Consider the following 8,916-nt stretch of genomic DNA (forward strand, 5'->3'; position numbering starts at 1 on the left):
AGAGCAACATTAGTGACATTAGTGACGTGCCGTTCCAGTTTCCGTTTGATGGTATAAAGTCAATGTGTTTCCTCCAACTGCGCCTTGGTCTGCATGTTGCAATGTTTATCCCCACTAGCAGTATGCCTCTACGGATGGCAATTCCCATCTGCCAGATGATTTGTCCACTGTGGTCCCAAACAAGATAGGCTACTGTATCTCGAAAACTACTTAAAACTGAATTGCTGTGATCGAACCCTGCTGATTTTGTTATCCCATAGCCTTTCCTATTTTGCCACCCCTTGGCCATTTTGGCCTAGGTGTGGCGCTAGATTGGTTTACTTGTCACCGTAACTTACTTTATTTCACTTTTCAGGTGAAGGTTCAACAGACATTGGCCTGGTTGGGTGTAAAGAGCGACACCCTAGGGAGCAGCCATTTATTCTTGTTCTTAGCATGGTCCCAACGGCACGATGCATGATCCATCTATTTATTCATCGGTTCTCCTGCAGGGCTTTGCAGAGGCAATTTTCCACCTGGTGAGAGAAAAATACAGACAGCTGACAGACAGTTGCTGCTCTACCTCGCAAGCCCGTCATCACAAGGTGCTGGCAGGGATCGTAATGACCAGAGGTGGGTACTGCGACATGTCCCATTGACTTTTAATGCCAAAGGCAAATGTTTCACTGCAGCAGGAGGCAGTTGCAGCATTGAATCAAACAAAGTTATGTGGCATTTTTACAGGGCTCCAGGACAGTAGAATGCCCATGACAGGGAAAAGAATACAAGCGGAAATCTACACATTTTATAGTGACTGCTAATTCAATCATAACAATTTGTTCATCAGGGAATGTTCGATCTGAGTTTTGATTTGGTGGCTTGTTGGTTAATTGTTGCTAGCAGATAATTATTTTTTTAATAATCTAACAAATGAACAGACTTTCTATGATTTTACATCAAAGTGGCAAAGTGGCTCAAAGTGCCTCAAAGGCTCCATGGAGACAGACAACAGCCCATGAATGTTTCATGAGGTGGGATTGCAGCATAACAACTTAACAAGAATCATATTTCACAGCCATAGCCTAGTCATTGTTTTATGTCAGACACTATTCATCAGACCATCTCAATCTGTTTGTTGTATGCTGTTCTCAGACGACATGATGTTACACTGTGAGAATGTCATCAGTGTGTTCTTTTCATTAACCCTAATAGTCCAATATTACTTAGATTAACACTGCCTATTTTATCATGTACAGTAAGTACGCACTTTTAGTATGTTTGTGTTACAACATTGTTGAAAATCAAATGCATTTTTCCCGTCTACCTGTCATTTCTATCCTCCCTCCCTCACCGCATCTCTACACCTCTCTTCACTCCATCCCCCTCTCTTCTCCACCCTGAAACACTGTCATCTTTCTGTCATTTCTCTCTCACCCACTCTCTTCCTCCCCTTTCCTTCCCCCTATACTTGTCTCTCTTCCTCCCCTCTCCCATCCCCTCTTCCATATCTACTTCCCTCCCTTTCTTCCTCCATTATGTTCCTTTCTTCTCTCTATGCCCTCTTGTCCTCCCTTCGTCTAAACCCCTCCCTCCCTCCCCTCCCTGCTCGGGGCAGGTTTTGACCTGTACGAGGCCCAGGTTGTGGCTCTGGGTTCGGGGACCAGGTGTCTGAGTGGTGACGCCATCAGCCACCATGGTTCAACGCTCAACGACTGCCACGCTGAGGTCATCGCCAGGAGGGCGTTGGTTCGATTCCTCTACTCTCAGCTGGAACTGGCTCTCTGGTAAGGCCTGAAGACAGGCTGGTTGAAGTCTGGCTATAGAGATGACCATTTAGCCTTCTTACATTTTAGTGATCTTCAGTTTTTTTTCCAAAATGTGAACCTATAGTAATGGCTTATAGATTATTTGACCTGTATTAAGGATTTGAGATGAATAATCAGATAAAACACAACATTACAGCGACCGTTTGCAAAGCACCACTGCCAACACTTCCAAAAAATCTCTGCCAGTGCCATGAGATTATGCGTGTCTGACTGTCTGTAGGCCAATCGATATTTAAAACAGTGATTACACATGGAATAGAGTTCCAAAAAAACATGTTTAGTTAGCAAGGGCACCCTAGTGCCTACCTGAGCTCATCATCTCCAACTGAGTGAGTAAAACATGTTCTTTCCATGTCTCAACTGTGTCCATAAAGCAAACAACCAGACGACGTGGACCAGTCCATCTTCATACCAAATAAAGGCTCTGGATACAGACTGAGAGGCGGCGTCCTGTTCCACATGTTTGTCAGCTCCTCGCCGTGTGGAGACGCACGTCTCAACTGTCCGTATGAACTCACTGCTAGCAGTAAGATAAACATACCCTGCCGTTTCTCTTAATACTAATATTCAAAAAAATGTCTAATGTCTACACATCAGAGGAGAGTTTGTCTAACACTGGTACATTTACTGTAAAACCGATTAAATCAGCACTTATTCCCCTGTAAAAGTCAAATCAGAAAATGAAATAAAAATAGGCATAATTAAATATTGGCTGTTCAAATTGTGGGGATTTGAAAACGAGACCTTCCATTCGCAGCTCAGATCCTTTGCCCATGTATTTATTCATTCTTCCCCTCTCCTTTCCAAATGGCCTACCTGGTGCCCGGCCCTCACTTTGAAATGTCATATCGTCTGGTGGAATGCCCATAACTTATTGTTAACATTTTCTATCAGGATTCAAATTCAAAAACAACAAAAGTAGAATATCTACAAACTCAAAATACCTGCTACTTGTGACTCTTTTGAGTGACGCTGTCAAGCTGTATAATCAAGTAGGACAGCAATGATAAGCTGTCTGTCTGTCTATGCCTCCCCTTCCATTGACCCCAGACATTCCTGTTTAATATGGAAGTATTCCTTGTTGACTCACTGGCCCTCTGTCCCTCAGACACCAGCAGCCACAGGTTGGTGAGGAAGTTTCACTGTCACCTAAGAATGAAGATAGGAGGAGGGGAGGGGACGCTTCCTGTCACAGCAGCACCCAGAGCCAATCAGAAATGTGATATCGGAGCGTTGCCGGGGAGACCACACGTCACCATGTCCTGCACCGACAAAATAGCGAGGTCAGGAGTGTTAATTTAACTCTGATTGAACTCTGAGACTGTACGTTTAACCCTCTAGACCTGGACTTGACCTGAGTTGACTTTGTACTTGTAGACCTGTTGTGTTTTGGCTAATGTTCCCCCAGAGAATATGGATGTTGGGATTCACGTGTTTTCAACGTTACTTCAATCTCTGTGTGTCACTCTCATTTGATTGGTTCTTTGATTGAGCACTTCATTGAAAATCAATTCAAAATGATAATTACTCATAAATACACAATGTTTCCATTGTGGTCCTTTAAATGCTTGCCTCTTTCACACACTTTTCTATCCATCTCGGTCAATGAAGCACAATAGGAGTTTAAGTGGTTTAAGGCACATAAAGCCATAATCCAATGTCTCCTCTTCATGACTTAAGTGAATCAAAAGGGGGAACTGTATAGTTAGTGTGGTCGCTATAGGCAACACACTATTGTTCTCAATCCGAGAATCTTTTATTAACTTTTGCACGACAGAAAAGTGAAACTTTTGGTCATGCTTCACACACTGTTGTCACTGGTCATTTCACAGCGGATTCCTGGCGACTCGCATCAGTGACTTTACACTTGCAATTTCCCAGAATTGCACCTTTCTAGTTTTCATCTGGATTCAGCCAGCCAGGTTATTTCCCTCAAGGAGCAGGTGGCTGCCTGGCTGTGATATGGTGAAACAGCTTGCTAATAGGCTGTAGTGTCTAGACGGTCAGATGCTGGTTAAACTGTCATGCTTCCCAGAGTGGCTAGCTTCATGGTGCAGAGGAACCCACTGATGGATGGCTGGCTGCTTTCCATGCCCACACCCATACAGTAACTACTGCAGCCTACTGTAGGCTACTCTGGGCTGGCATGGATCAAATCCCATGCCAGTCTTTCAATGTTTGATATGTGTTAGGCCACAGATTGAGGGACTCACCTGACACCACATCCCAGGGTCTAGCACATTGAGAAACGGGGTTAGACTCCCGCACTCTGGCTGATACCGTCAATAATCCTCTCCGACCTACTTAGTAGTCAACAGTAATATTGTCAATGGATATTGACACACCTAAATCTTAGCACACCCATTACTCATTTTGATTAGTTGTGTAGTTTGTGTTGCTTGCTTCACAGTGTGCTTTAACCCATTTTGGGCGGGAACCCCTTTTGGTGTTAGCATTATGTTATGCTTTAGCTATTGAAAAATAGCAGATCTACAAGCTCATCGGTGGCACGCTACGAGCTTGTAGGTCTGCTATTTTTGAAAAATCGAAGAACGACAGCTTTTTCAGAAAACTGTCAGGATGTAGAAGACATTTTTAGAATCTGATCTAAAAAATGGGTTAAAGACAGTCTGTGATGTTTTCACCCTGCTGTACTTTCTAACCTGGAGCGGAAAACAAACCAGGGTTTCATCTCCCTTCAACAGGTGGAACGTTGTGGGCCTGCAGGGTGCTCTCCTGTCCGGCCTGGTGGAGCCGGTGTACCTGTGCAGTCTGACAGTGGGGACACTGTGCCACAGCGGCCACCTGGCCAGAGCCATGGCACGGCGTCTCAGACACATCACTCACCTGCCCTTCCCCTACAAACCCAACCGCATGCTGCTGGGCTGTGAGTTCCACTGTTCCACCCAGAGTGTATTCATTTGAACTGGGAGTCCGAGAGTTAAACGAACACAGCACTGTGAGCTTGTACATCTGCTATATAATAAAAATCACACCCGTGTGAAGTTGAACTGAGTGGTGCAAGGTCTTATATAGCCTGATCAGCTGTGGTCTGACGTAATGTCAGTGACCATAGTAACCATGCTCATTCTTTTGAGGGACAGGTACACAAACAAACACACACACACAGGTACTAACAAAGCCAGTTGTTGGAGTGGTTTGCACCACTCAAAAATCCCTAGATCGTAACATTTGTTTTGATAAGTAATGTTTTGAGAAGTTGGGACATTGGGACTGGGCATACGGGTGACTGTTTCATGTAATCAATTCCCAACAGATCTCCAAACCTGTTGTTTTGGGGAGCGCTGGTTTCAGTTCATTCAACCTCCTCTTGTGTGTTGACTAGTGAGATACACCCTAGGAGACATTTATACTTCAAAGTGCAACAGTATTGCGCACAGAGAACAGCTGATATACAAGCTCACATCGCATCGCGGATGCGACTGTTGTGAGCGTAGAGGTTTGCATGCGCGACACCATCGCGGGACGAAGCATAAATTATACTTGATGGGCTGCAGGTACTCGTGCAGCCATGGACAACCAGGCTCTGCTGTCGTTATCATGAGCGCACCTCCCGTTCTTGACAGCGACTGGAGGTGTGGTTTTGAGGACAGTTCTAGCTGCACTACACGTGAGTGCAGCTAGAACTTTTCCATTGCATCTTATGAGAGGCAGGGTTCTTCTGCTGCCGGTATTCACGCGCATGCTGTTGCTTATCAGTGTGACGTTGTCTGTTAAGGCGTCTATAGCCTAGAAATCAGTGTTTCTCAAAGTGGGTGCCACAGAATACCTTAATATTTGGATTTTATCAATGTCACTTGCACTTTACTTAGTGTGTTTTTTTCCCCAGTCTCACCAAGTCTCTTCACCAAATATAGCAGCTTGTAGACTATTTTTGGTAAATGTTTCTCACCAGAATAGGGATGCTGGGATTGAAATGGTTAAACGCCAAGTATTATTAAATATTATCGGGTTTGTTTTGTTGGATATGAGCTGACCACTCAAGTTTCTCCAGTCAAAGAGAGGTTTTGTGACACCAAAGTACAGAATGGCAATTTATTTCTCCATGGTTTATTTGTCGAGTACACTTCAACACATGGCTGCTGAAGCTATAGACTCGGTGAGAGATGCATGTCACCTGAGTGAGGGCTGTGGACTGCTTATATAGGGCACACCCGGACTGTCATTGGCCAATGAGTTAAGTGGTGATGATGGCAAACACATGCATCTCATTGTGCATGGGAACTGTCCACCAGAGGCTCCCATTTAGACAGCTTGGAGACAATTCACAACAATTATGTTCAATCTGTCCTAATGGAAACTCTCAAGTTTTCCTCATGACATACTGTATCTTAATATGACATAAGGTGCTATAAAGTAATGTAATAAAGGGGTGCCGTGGATGAACAAGTTATTTATAGGGGTGCCCGGAGCCAAAAATGTTTGCGAAGCACTCCTATAAATAATTATTAGATGGCAGGGGGAAAGACACACAGCAACAGCACGGCCAGACCTCGATAGACCGGTTCAAGTGATTAACAGCTAGGTGAAGCCAGGATGAAAGCTTCCATCTGGTTTCAGCTGATCAGCAGGCTTCTCTTTGTCTTCCCTGTGACAGGTGTGAGCAGCAGTGAGGCTCGCCTGTCAGGCAGGTCTCCTACCCTCAGTGGGAACTGGAGCTGTGGGGACAGCGGTCTGGAGGAGGTCAGCACCTCCACGGGCAGCGGGGCCCACTCGGAGACGCCTTCGCGACTCTGCAAGCGTTCCCTCTTCACCCGCTGGCAGAGGCTGAAGGTACGTGTCGCTCCGAGAGACGGGAGGCCAGAAGGGTCAATATGAGAGTAAAGGCAGTTTCCTTCTGAAGAAGACCTTGTGTCGAAACATTAATCTATAAAAAAGCCTTGACTGGGAGCTTTTTGGTAAATCAGTGTGCAGACTTCTATTTTTGCGGGGCGCTAGCCACTCCTTTTCCCAGCTTTCCAGGTTTGTGTAAACACAAACACTGAAGATAAAAGTGAAGATGGAAGCGTGAGGACGCGATTGGCCAGAATTAGATGATGTATGATGATAAGAGCGCCCCTCACTTCACACGGGTGTGATTCTTTTTATAGTAATGTTTCTCCATGATCTAAGTAAATTGGGTAGACACTAGTGGAATATCTCTACAAGTACAGAATGAACAAATGTACGTGCATGTTACTACAGGCTGTTTAATTGTATCCCTAGTAATAGGATTTGACACAGAGCCTTGTCAAGGCATTCCCTCATAAAAAGTCAAACCACCTGTGATGATGATGTTTTGATGAAACAAGGTTTAATCTCCACTGTGAAATTAAATATGTATGCTGAGTCATGGCCCCGGTTAGACGTTGGATGACAGCAGAGAGTGGTAATTATTAAGAACAGCATTTGAATCACTTTGCACAACAAAACGCACCCCACACCTTAACCCGTTTTGGGCGGGAACCCCTTTTGGTGTTAGCATTATGTTATGCTTTAGCTATTGAAAAATAGCAGATCTACAAGCTCAGAGCTTGTAGGTCTGCTATTTTTGAAAAATCGAAGAACCACTGACATAGAAACATAGCTTTTTCAGGATGTCAGGATGTAGAAGACATTTTTAGAATCTGATCTCAGGTCAAAATGGGTTAATGTCACACAAGACGCAAAGACGCTTGAAAGAGACGCCATTTCTGGCTATGGCTCATTACATCTCAGAGAGAGACAGTGATGATAATACGGGAGAGAGAGAGAACAGAAAAAGGGGAATAAGAGAGAAAGCAAGACAGAGAAGGTTGCCTGAGACAGTGGAGAAGTGGAGAGAGACTGAGAGATAGACCCAGAGTGGAAACAGACAGAGAGAGATATATATGAAGTGAGAACAAAGAGAGAAACAGACAGACAGAGACAGGGGGAGCATTAAAGACTGTGTGAGATATTATTATGAGTGAGTTAATGGCTGAAGGATGTTCAGTTGCATTGTGTGAGATCTAAATGGAGGTCGCTCAGTCAGCTGTTGAGGGCTGCACTTTGTCGGCTCATTTCATTCTTATTCTGTTCCTTCTCCTCTCTGTCACGTCTCCATTCCTTTATCTTTGTGTTTATTACCATCCTTTTCTCTGCTTGTCCTTTCTCTAACCTGTATGTCTCCATCTCTGTCTCTGTCTCTGTCTCTCTCACACTCACACACACACTCACACTCTCTCACACACACACACACACACACACACACACACACACACACACACACACACACACACACACACACACACACACACACACACACACACACACACACACACACACACACACACACACACACACACACACACACACACACACACACCATTCTTTGTCTACCACTATGATGTCTCTCTTTCCATCCCTCCATTTTATCTCTACTTTTTTTTCCTTGTTTAACTTTTCTCTTCACTCTGTTTTTTGCTATTTTAGCCATCTACTGCCTTTGGAAAATGTATGCATGATGTATTTAGTTTAGTACCCCCATGTACATGGGGGTACTACATGTACAAATCAATCAATCAATCAATCAATCAATCAATCAATCAATCAATCAGTCAGTCAGTCAGTCAGTCAGTCAGTCAGTCAGTCAGTCACAAATCAATCAATCAATCAATCAATCAATCAATCAATCAGTCAGTCGGCCCAGGCGGTGGCGTAACCGTCTGGGCACCCGACTGGTAATCCAGTCGCAGTGTGCCGCGGGTTCGACTCCCGAGCCCGACACGGCCTTTACTGCATGTCTTCCCCCATCTCTCTCCCGTTTCCTGTCAGCCTACTGTCTGTCCCTTCAAAAACCAATAAAAGGCGTAAGCCGCAAAAAAAAAAAAAAAAAAATCAATCAGTCAGTCAGTCAGTCAGTCAGTCAACCAACCAACCTTCTCTCTCCCCCTCTCAGTTGAACAGAGAAGCATCAGACACAGAGGACTGCACTGCTATAAGGACATACTCTGGCTCAAAGATGGCATCCCGGTCCTACCAGAGAGTCAGACAGCAGTTTTCCGTTGCTCTCCGGGACGGAGGGCTTGGGATCTGGACCAGAAAACCAACAGAACTCGACCAATTCACTGTCACTGTGTGAGGGTTGTGG

Source organism: Electrona antarctica (assembly GCF_951216825.1).
Source record: "Electrona antarctica genome assembly, chromosome: 19".
Lineage (NCBI taxonomy): Eukaryota > Metazoa > Chordata > Actinopteri > Myctophiformes > Myctophidae > Electrona > Electrona antarctica.